Below are 11829 nucleotides of genomic sequence, written 5' to 3' on the forward strand. Positions count from 1 at the left end.
TCATTTAACTCTTAATTTCTCCTTTACGTGTCATAAGGTGTCTTTTGTGTTTCTCATGTTATCAAACGAGAGCTCTACACCAGCTGCCAGAGGGGGTTGCACTCCTTAGATAATGGTCAACACTCTTTCTTTCTTTTTTTTTCTTTTTTTCCCTTTTGTTGGCGTGTGTTTGTGTGTGTGTTTATGGTCTTTATATCATGTCATGTCAGGTGTAATACTAATGAGGAAAACTACATTTGCACCATTTCCTCAACCTTGGTGTATATGTATTCAGGGAAACTTGTATCCTAAAGTGTATTGGATTTTTCTTTAGTAATCTGAACCTTTGTGCAAATCTTTTATGTTCTGCTCATTATCTGATTTTAGGTTATTGATGCGTTTCTGTCTGCTGTCTTTCATACAAGTAGTCTTGCACCCCACATTTGATCATGTATGTCCAGGTGTATGTTGAGCCATGACATAAATATGCACCTCTTATTTTGTCTTTGTCTGTCGTATAACCTGCACTACATTAACATGCAAGGCTTTTATCTTAAAGGGAGAGATTGCAGTTTTAAAATTGCTAGCAAGATTTAAATGTGTCACGAAACGAAAGATACGAATGTAACTACAGTTCGATGAGTCCCGAACGACCACCAGGTGGCGGTGCTGGAACCAGCATGGAATTGTCTTACGAGACCACCACCGCAGCTCCACCTCGGCCAGAGGCTCAAAGGGGAGCTGCACAGTGTGTCGAATACCAAGCGAAGGTCCCAGGCAGGGACCCGAGGCGGGGTCCGAGAATGAAGGCAAGTGCACCCCTAAGGAAGGAAGTCACAAGACTATGGGAACGCACAGACTTGCCATCAATTGTAACATGGCGAGCCGAAATCGCCACCACGTAAACTTTGATCGTAGAAGGGAGCGGCGCCCTTTATCAAACAGATTGAAGGAACTCCAAAACAGCAGAAATAGGGCACGTTACGGGATCCAGCCCGCTGTTGCCACACCACTCCGTAAACAACTTCCACCTGTTAGCATACAGTAAACGAGTGGAAGTCGCTCTGGCATTAAGGGTCGTGTTCTTGACAGACGGTGATCACTAAGTCTGTAATGAGTCTCACCTCTCAGCGTCAGACAAACAGTTTGAGCCGACGAGGATCGGGATGCCAAATCCAACTCCCTTGCTGGTACAGTAGATACAGCCGACCGGGCAGGGGCCACGGGTCGGATGAACATAGACAGCGGAGAAGAGGGACCAAGTCTGAGCTAGCCAAAAAGGGGCCACCAGCAACATTGTGTGACCATCCTGAAGGACCCTTTGAAGGGTCAGATGAATGAGGGGGAGAGGAGGGAAAGCATACAGAAGACCTTTTGGCCAAGGGTGTGCTAGTGCATCCTGGCCCAGCGGGCTGCTCTGCTCCCTCAGTGAGTGGACTCCTCGGAGGCAAAAAGGTCGACCGTCGCTTTCCCGAAGCGCTAACAAACGTCGCCGACCACCTCCACCTCGAGGCTGAGACTTGCCACATGTTCTAGAAGCACACCCGTGTCTCAGAGTGCCTGAGCCCTGGACGGTGCACATATCAGCTAGTCGTCCAGATACGGAGCACCTTCACGCTCCTTGACTGCAGGGGTGCAATGGCTGCCTTCACCACCCGTGTGAACACTCTGGGAGAGAGTGACATACCGAATGGGAGTACTCTGAATTGTCATTGGTGACCTTTGTAGGCAAAGCGGAGAAGCTTCCTGTGCTGATGGGCAATAGGGACGTGGAAGTAAGCGTCCTTCAGGTCGATTGAGGTGAACCATTCTTCTTGGTCGACCGTCCGCAACACGGCCGATGTAGACAGCATGAGGAAAGGTAACACCTTGAGATAACGGTTGAGTCCTCTTAGATCCAGGATAGGACGGAATCCGCCTGTCTTTTTTTGGAATGGGGAAGTAGGGGGAGTGAGCCAAGGGATCCACTGCTTCGATAGTGGACTTGGCTAGGAGGGCTTCCAGCTCCTGATCCAGAGCCAGTGCCCTCACCGGGTCGTTGATGACCGTTTCTCTGACCTGGTTGGAGAGAGGGGGCTGGCGTCGGAATTGAATCCCGTACCCATGAGCTAAGGTTGACCCATGAGTGCGAAGCGAGGGCAGCACAGCAATTGAGGTGCCGACAGGAAAAGTAATTGACTGCCGGCCCCTCGGGCTCAATCCCTAACCCTCCCGGATTTAGGGTTCCGGGAGGAACGATGAGGTATCCGTACGCTGCCTCCGTGAAGGCCAATGAACCCCAGATCCTCCCACAGGATGAAAATTCTGCCCAGCCCGTGACAAAGGGGCGGCTGGCAGAGCCGCCGCGCGCCAAGGGCTTGCCGGGACAAATGGCCTGCTTAGGCTAGCAAACATCTGCTTCGTGTTATTGGCACACACTGTACGTTCAAATGCTCTTGTCACAGCCGAGCTGAAAAGTTGGCCCGGAACCACCGGGAGGTGACACAGTTCCTTCCGTGAGGGCTCACGCAAGGTAGACTAAGCCAACCAGACCTGTCGATGTGCTTGGGTGAGCAAAGACATACAACGAGCAAGGAGGAACAAATCCCTCAAAGCCATATTACAAAACCATGAGGCTTCCTCCACTTCTTCGTCTGCCAACGCGGCCGAAAGAGCAAGCAGGAGATGAGCGTGTGCGTTGGCCAGGCGTGCTACAACTGCTGCTGTGTTATACGACTTGGTTAACAGTTCATCCGTCAGGCGCCGAAGATCAGGAACATCTGGCATCCTCTCTCAGGGCCTCCTCAGCGGAGACGATCAGTGAAGCTCCAGGAGATCATCTCCTCAGTGGAGACGATCAGTGAAGCTGCAGAATACTCCACATTAGGTTACATTGATGGCGGACGACTCCGTGAGGAGGAAGGCGCAACCACACAGCGAATAAAGAGTCACATACGTCCGTATGCGGTCGTATGTGCCGTCATAAACTAGCCGTTGGCATGATTAACAGAACCTTAGCTAGCCAAAAACATCAAAGCAGCTGGTGCTCCCTGGTAAGAGTTTTGTAAGTCGTGAAAACTCTTGCCAATAACAAATCAAGCTTGGGGGGGATAAGATCAACTATATCATCACCAGCAAGTCGTAAACGAAGCAAGTCCAAATGACTTTCGTTAAAGATGTTCACTTAAATCATACCCAGCCCGAACTTGAAGCTGTACACAGCAAGGAAGGTGTCGAAGGTGGAGGAAAACCCGTAATGATGGCAGGAGAGCTCCAGTCTATCCATACAACTCGCAAAGCAGAAAATGCACTGAACCGTCACAGCCAAGGGGGGCGAGGAACACCCGCAAGCCCTGATCAACAAGCTACCAACAGGCTACCAGCGACGGATGTGAGTGTAGTGAACCGTGCGAGAAAGGTTTAAGAGAATGAGTCCTGGTGATGATCCCTTTTTATGTATGGGGATTACATCAGCTGGAACTAGGGACAACCATATTCTGTTATTCTTACTCGATGCCGCTGTTGCGAAAAGGGGAATTCTGTGCTGGTTACAGCACCGCCTCCTGGCAGTCGAAAGGGGCGAAATAGAACAGTCCCTCCCTCGAGTCTGACGAAAGCCAAGGCACGCAGATCGTGTCTTAACAACTGCTTAACGGGCAACAGCTGTGGTATCTTTTGCCCCATGTGAAGGTGCATCCAAGTTCGTAGGCTGTGTTCTCCAAAGGGCATATTTGTTGGCCACATGATGTAACTTCCGGGGTGGACGCCAGTTTCCAAATTCATCCAGCCTTAAAATCCAGGCTTCAAATCTGTCCTTCATTTCCATGGAGACGGGCCATGAGTGAAGGCTGCTTATGGGAGCACACTTTTGTAGACTACATTGCTCTACTCTTCTTCTACGCTGATCTTCTTCTGCAGGTGGAGGCTCACGAAGGCCGCATTCAGACTCAGCGGAGTTTATTTTTAAATCCAAGTCTAAGTTTGTGTATTTAAAGGGACACTTCATTGGGATGAACACTGGCACTGTATGCAAAAATTGTCAGCACTAAAATTCATTCCCTTGAAAAACTCAGTAATTATTTAATGCGTTATGTATGACTGCTAACCTGGCAATAGCCAGCTGGATATGCGCTTCACTCAAGTGAGTTCTCCACAATATCCATCTGGTACCTCTCCACAGTAATTTGGTCAAGAAAGGCGGGACATTCTGTACAATAATTCGAGCTGATTGGACGATGCATCAGTCTACACGTTTGTTGTAACCATGGGTGAAAATTTCGTCTTCGTTCGTGCCGAAGGGGGGGGGGGGGGGGTGGAGCACGAACATCTTACCAGCTAGAAATGCACGAATTGCCTCTCGCTGTTCAACATTCAACAAGGAAACGGTGAGTAAATCTGTGAGAACAGAATTAATTGCAGCGTCCAATCGTCCATGTTAGGTTTGTTTGTTAGCCCCGGCGTCGACGCTGGCTTCCTAGTTTCGTCACAGTTGCATATCCCTCCCCCAAACACAATGTCGCTCTATGATTGGTCCAAGCCACCAGTGGTTCGGAACGGCGGATATCAGCGGGAGCGGTACAAGATGTATTCACCGGGGTTTGTGAACTCACAAATACCCCGAGAATACATCTTGCGAGAGCAAGGTTTAAGGTTATATGACTGCATTTCACACATCCACATCTTAAAGCCACCCACTTTATGGGCGTGGCCTGCTTAAACACCCCCACCCTCCATTTCACCCTGTCAATGTCACTGAAGGAAGGAGCATTGTATTGTTTCCTGGCATGTTTTGCCGCTTTCTCTTGTCTGAAAACACAACCAAAATAAGCATATGCACATTCCCTACTCTTGTCCACTTCATCATGCAATAATAAAGTGATTGGCACAGTATTTGGGATTTTATTTACATAATTTTGAGCTCCTATGAGGGGGGAAAAAAAAAAACACTATCCACAAAATCAAAAAGATTGTGCTGTTTTTGTTTGTTTGTTTGTTTTTTTACAAAGTGTGCATATGTATTATGTTTGCAATTGGTCTTACTAACTTCTTGGACATTTAGCGACACTAAAGTTTTGTACAGTTTTGGCGGGCAGGCAGATAGCTATAGCGACCAACAACACTACAGCTGTCGAGTCAGCAATAAGCGGTCGTCTTCTAAAGAGACGGAGCTAGCAGGAGAAACCATCTTGTTTTACCGGCCAGACATGGGGCTCCGTGTCCCGGCTGTCGCCCCTTTGTGTTCGACTCCAGCCAGGCAGCCAAGGAGCTCCGATTCGCCGGTGCAAACACTGGTTTCTATACGGCAGAAGTGTATAGAAACGCTATTGTGGCTGATTTTAGTGCATCAACTGCCAGCTAGCAAGCTGCATGACAACCCCTGAGGATACCCTGTTTAAAAGTTGGACCAGCGCATGGCACCAGTGAGATCACAGGCTAAAACACTTGATGTGCGTGTAGAAAGGCTAAAATGGATACTTAATTCATTGAGCCATTTTCATCAGTAAGAACATATCCATCCGTTTTCTTGACCGCTTATTCTTCACAAGGGTCACGCTGGAGCCTATCTCAGCTGGCTCTGAACGGTAGGTGGGGTACACCCTGGACTGGTTGCCAGCCAATCGCAGAGCACACAGAGACGAACAACCATTCACATTCACAAGCACACCTAGGGACAATTTGGAGCGCCCAATTAACCTTCCATGCATGTCTTTGGAATGTGGGAGGAGACCGGAGTACCCGGGGAAGACCCACACGGGCACGGGGAGAACATGCAAACTCCACCCAGGAAGGCCGGAGCCTGGACTCGAACCCGAGTCCTCAGAACTGGGAGGCGGATGTAACCAGTCATCCAACCGTGCCGCCAGTAAGAAGATATTTGATCTATAATTATGTGAGAACGTCATTATTTTTCATACTACAGAGACATGGTAGAAAAAACAAAACAAAAAAAAAACTTTGCGATCCCTTGCAAAACACTTTGCGTTCCCACGCAAAGTTGTTTTTTTCGCCTACCATGTCACCTTAGCTGCGCCGTAAACACTTCCGGCTCATCTTCCATGTGACCAAAAGCGACGTGTAAACAAAGCAGTGGAAAAATACATGCTCCATCCTAGTCGCTTTTGGAAAGCTTTCCCACTGTTTTGTTTCATGTTTACAAACGTTCCATCCTCGTCGCTTTTGTTTTTCTCTCTCGCAAAGTTGTTTTTTCTACCATGTCACCTTAGAGGCTCTGTATCATACAGTTAATTCTTTACAAATTATTTTTAATTAAGTAATCAAATTAATTCTGGACAAAACGTTTTACTGCTGAAAAGGGCTCAATGACTCACGTGTCTCTTTAAACACCGCTTGATGTCAGAAAACATGAATCGTCACCAAAATATACATGCACATCTGTACTAGGATTGCCAACCGTCCCCTGAATTTCGAAATTTAAATACGTGTCCCATATTGAGTTGTCAAGGGACGCACTTTGTCCCGTAATCCTGTGAGAGTAAAAGAAAATATCTGTAAAATGTCGATGGAATTAATGAATAGTGCTCTTTGGTAACTAGGGATGTAACAATATCCAAACATCACGATAGGATATTATCACAATATGAAGCTCAAAATATAATTATCACAATATTGTGGGGAGAAATTTAAAAAATATTGTAAAATATATATATATATATATATATTTTGCTTTTGTACATAACAGCAATGTATATAAACTACCTACAATCTCTAATAACGCACACTTTGAGTTCCTCCACATATTGACTCGGTTCACAGGCATATTACGTTCCCCTTCATCTGACAATTACTATAGATTTTAAACATAGAAGGGCCAAAACATCCCTAATGAAAATTAAATTGCACTAAAAAAAAACTAGCCACGAGTGTTATGGGCTAAAGGTTGGATCCCAAAGCGCAGACACAAGTAAGATTTTAACTATTTATTCACATCGAGAGGCGTGGAACAAACTTGACTAGACGAGAAACAAAGAGAGTTGCACAGAGGTACAGTGGTAACAGAAGTAATAATCCGACAGACACACACTTCTCAGAACCCTTAAGACAGCTACTGAGACAAGGCACAGATTTCAGATGGGATGACACCGATGAAAGTGCTTTTTCAGTGGATGAAGGAGATCATCACAGCAGAACCTGGGCCAGTGCTAGCCTATTTCGACCCCAAGAAAGAGGTGACATTGCAAGCTGACGCATCAAAGAATGCTCTCGGTGCAGTCATCATGCAGGATGGCAGTCCAGTTAGCTCTGCATCCAAGCTTCTAAACAACACCGAAAACACGCTCCATGGCTGCCTTTAAGTTGGATTTAGAGAAACACAACTGGTCTGAGGTTTATTCAAATAACGATCCTGATATTGCATATAGTGAATTTCAGTCAACCATTATTTCTTTATATAATAAACATTGTCCATCAATTAAAATTACAAGAAAGTATAAAGGTCCAAATAAGACATGGATGACGAAGGGAATACAGAATGCATGCAAAAAGAAAAATAATTTATATAAAAGATTTATTAAATTGAGAACTGTGGAAGCTGAAACAAAGTACAAGATCTATAAAAATAAATTAGCAAATATTATTCGAATAAGAAAGAAAGATTATTACCATGAATTATTAGAACAGAATAAAAGCAATACACAAGAAATATGGAAAACACTAAATCATGTAATTAAAAAAAGTTCTAAAAAAACAAATTTTCCACAATATTTTATAAAAGATAACGATATGGTAATTGATGAAATTTCTGACATAGCTAATAATTTTAATGAATATCTAGTTAACGTGGGCAGTAACTTGGCAAACAAAATCCCAGAGCCAAGAAACAAACGTGAAATAGATAAGAACATTGTAAATAATTCATCCACGTTTCTTAATGATGTTAATGATATAGAAGTATTAAATGTTGTGAAAACATTAAAAAATAAAAAGTCTACTGACTGTCTTAACATTGATATGACATTAGTTAAAAGTATTATGAAATATATTGTACAACCTTTTACATATATTTGTAATTTATCATTTAAAACTGGTATATTTCCATCAAAAATGAAGATAGCCAAAGTCATTCCTGTTCATAAAAGTGAAGAAAGACACACGTTTAATAACTACAGACCAATATCATTGTTGCCACAGTTCTCAAAAATTCTAGAAAAATTATTTTCATATAGATTGGATAATTTTATTGAGAAACATAAGCTCTTAAGTGAAACCCAATATGGGTTTAGAGAAAAACGGACCACCTCAATGGCAGTCATGGAGCTTGTAGAAGCAATATCTACCGAAATAGATAATAAAAAATTTACTGTTGGGATTTTTATGGATTTAAAAAAAGCTTTTGATACTATAGTTCATTCTATATTAATGAATAAATTAAATAAATATGGAATAAGAGGTTTAGCTTATAAGTGGATGAAAAGTTATTTGGAAAATAGATATCAGTATGTGCAGTTTAATAATGTACAATCAGAACACATGAAGATTACTCATGGAGTTCCCCAAGGGTCTGTGCTTGGCCCTAAATTATTTATACTGTACATAAATGATATTTGCTATGTCTCAAAAATATTGAAAAGTGTCTTATTTGCTGATGATACAACTTTCTATTGTTCAGGAGAAAACCTGAAGCAGCTTCTGACTACTGTGGAGTATGAATTGAATATAATATAAAAAATGGTTTGATGTAAATAAATTATCATTGAATTTAAATAAAACCAAGTTCATAGTTTTTGGCACTAGACAAATCACTCATCAAGTTAAAATTATGGTGAATTCAATTGAAATAGAAAGGGTGAATGAAAATAAATTCCTTGGAGTTATTATCGATGATAAATTATGTTGGAAGCCACACATAGAAACTGTTAAAAGGAAAATGTCAAAAATCATAGGGATACTCTATAAAAGTAAGGATGTTTTAAACATGAAATCATTATATATATTATATAGTTCACTATTATTACCATATTTGACCTATTGTGTGGAATTATGGGGAATGGCATATAAAACAAATACTAACACCGTTTTCAAATTGCAAAAGAAAGCTATAAGAATTATTAATGGATCAAAATATACAGAACCAACATCCACTATTTATTAAATTAAATGCAATGAAATTTTATGACTTGGTGGATTTTAAAATAGCACAAATAATGTATAAAGTTTATAACAATTTACTCTGCCACAGTACTCAGAAGTTATTTGAAATTAGACACAGTCCTTATGATATAAGGGGTACAAGTGTGTACAAAAAACCCAAAACAAGAACAAATATTAAGCAAAGGTGTGTATCTGTAAAAGGTGTTGATCTGTGGAATCATTTGGAAATTGCTCTGAAAAATTGTGACTCAATGCTGGAGTTTAAAAAAATGTTTAAAAGTAAAGTTCAAAAAAATTATCTATGTCAGACCAGAATATGAAAAATGTACATGTGAGTATGTGTAAATGATCTAGATAGGTATTATGGTATATGTTTAGTAAATTTATGTATATATGTTTTTGGTAAATGTGAATATGTTAAGTGCACTTGTGTATATGTGTGTATATGTATGTATGTATATATGTATATGTATATATATATATATATATATGTGTGTATGTATGTATATATGTATATATATATATATATATATAACTTGGATTATATATATCATTTATTATTATTATTATTATTTTTTTTTTTTTTTAAATAATTAGTAAATTAAAATTGTATTAATAATGAAATAAGTTTAAATATATTGAGTAAAAGGGGTAGGACTAGATAAGTTTTTAACTTCTTCCTACTCCCTTTTGAACATGTAAGTTATGATTGATTGATTGATTATTTTATTGGGATTTTCTTCTTTTGATTGTTGTTGTTTTCTGTTTTATCTCTGCTGTTCATCTGTTTATATGTTCAAAAAAATAATAAAAGGAAAAAAAAAAAGGAAAGGAAAAGACTTGTGCCCAGATCGAGAAGGAGCTGTAATGCAGTCCTATTCAGGTGCAAGCCATTCCATAAATACATCTACTGATGGAACGTCACTGTGGAATCCGACCACAAACCCTTGGAAGCCATACGTCGGAAACCGCTAACTCTTGCACCACCACGACTACACTAACCCCAAGAAAGACCCTTACCTCAGCCTGCTGGAGTACCAGAACACGTCAATCGACAGACTCAAATCACCAGGACAAATTCTGATGAGTCGAAGGCTGCGCTCCATCCTACCCAACACAACTTTCCAGTTGCAACCACAGGTGATTCCCCAGGATATCATAAGAGCGAGGAGGGAACGTTGCCAAGAGCATCAGAAAGAGAACTATGGCAGATCAGCAAAACATTGTCAACACTGTCCGCAGGAGCTCACATCCGTTTCCAGCAAAAGGATGGCACCTGGAAGCCTGCGACAGTCATTCAGCCAGCACAAACTCCACGGAGCTTACGACATCAAGGCTGAAGATGGACAAACCTAAAGGCGCAATCGACGCCATCTGATCAACAACCCATCATACCTCAAGCAGAAATCAGCGAGGATGACAGCCTACCGGTGTCTCTGAGCGAAACACAGCTCGCAGAACCTTGTCATCATTCAAGATATGGTTGTTTGATCAAGCCAAGACAAATCCATGATTTGTTATATATACTAAAAAAAATAAAAAATAAAAATAAAAAAACTTTCATTGTTGTTACATTGTTTGTCAAGTTTTGAAATTAGTATAGGAGTAACTAAGTCAGCATAAGTTGAATACATATGGCATGCTGTAATTATAAGTTTACAGTTCTCGGTACACAAAGTGTGAAATTAGTTGAACATTATAAGATGTGTAATTTAGTAAGAAAATGAGCACTATTTTGTTTCTCTAACTCAAGTAGGAGGGTAGTATTTTTTTTCCTTCACTATCTGCTGAATGAAAATAGTTTTTTTTGCAAAGGGAGATGCAATGTTTAACTCAAATGCTTTTATTTTGTTATGCTACCGGAAGTACTAAGTGAGTGCATTGTAAAGAGCAGGAGTGAGAAAAAGTGTGGGACTATTTTTTGGATTAAATACAGTACACATCGTTATTTATTTTAATCATAACAAGAGTTTTCTTACCACCAAGTTTTATTTTTTGAATATGTATATTGAATGTCTTTGATAAATGCAGGGTTTAAAAAGTGCAGTGTTTACACCTGATGTTGACACAACTTACCCTGTTCATCAGAGCAGCTCCATATCCACTTAATGTCACCAACCTCGAGCCTCCACGCGGCGTCGACATTGCCGATAAAGCGCATCTCGAGAGTGGGCTGCCAGCGAATGAGGGCTCGCTCAGGTGTTCGCTGCAGCAAGCCCACTTCTGTTCCCGGTTCACGCCTCCCTCTGGGTCTGGAGCTCATACCGTTCCAAGTTCTGTCCATGGCCCCCTGCTCCAAGTGGTTCGGGATAGTGGCTTGTGCATAATTAAGCGGCGCGAAGGTCTGGATCCCGTCAGATGCCCCCCCCCCAAAATACAGGCTTTAAGGCGTAGGAAAAAAAATCACCACCACACATTAACAGAAGCCCACAGGTGCAGACTGAGAAGGAGTTTTTAAAGTGGGTGTGTGTCCTGTATTTAAAATGTGCATTTTCCCGAGTGAAAAGGGAGGACCGTGCCTTTAAAATGATTTTTATGTCTGTCTCAGAGTTTCAGATGGGAGTTGGGGAAACCCTGATGGCCATCTTTGGATGAGTTAAAGAGCCTCAGCTCTTGGGGAGAAACCGAAGTTGAGAGTGGACAGTTGCCCATAAAAACTCTTGACTTTTGACATGATGTCCTTGGAAATTAGAAATTGGTGTATTCCCACCCCCACCCCCCTACTCCTGCGTTTTAAGTTATGCATCCCATGCACTGTATATA

At 41.8% G+C, this 11829-nt stretch overlaps 1 protein-coding gene across 2 annotated transcripts in view; it reads left to right on the top strand.

Moving 5' to 3' along the window:
- Nucleotides 1-477, top strand: part of carm1 (coactivator-associated arginine methyltransferase 1) — a 99299-nt gene extending 98822 nt beyond the window's left edge. For both annotated transcript variants that reach the window (XM_077535661.1, XM_077535664.1), the window contains one exon: nucleotides 1-477. This exon is cut by the window's left edge and continues 478 nt beyond it. The gene's annotated coding sequence lies outside the window, so the exon portion shown is untranslated.
- Nucleotides 478-11829: the final 11352 nt, after the last annotated feature.

The sequence above is a fragment of the Festucalex cinctus genome, chromosome 1 (genome assembly GCF_051991245.1).
Source record: "Festucalex cinctus isolate MCC-2025b chromosome 1, RoL_Fcin_1.0, whole genome shotgun sequence".
NCBI lineage: Eukaryota > Metazoa > Chordata > Actinopteri > Syngnathiformes > Syngnathidae > Festucalex > Festucalex cinctus.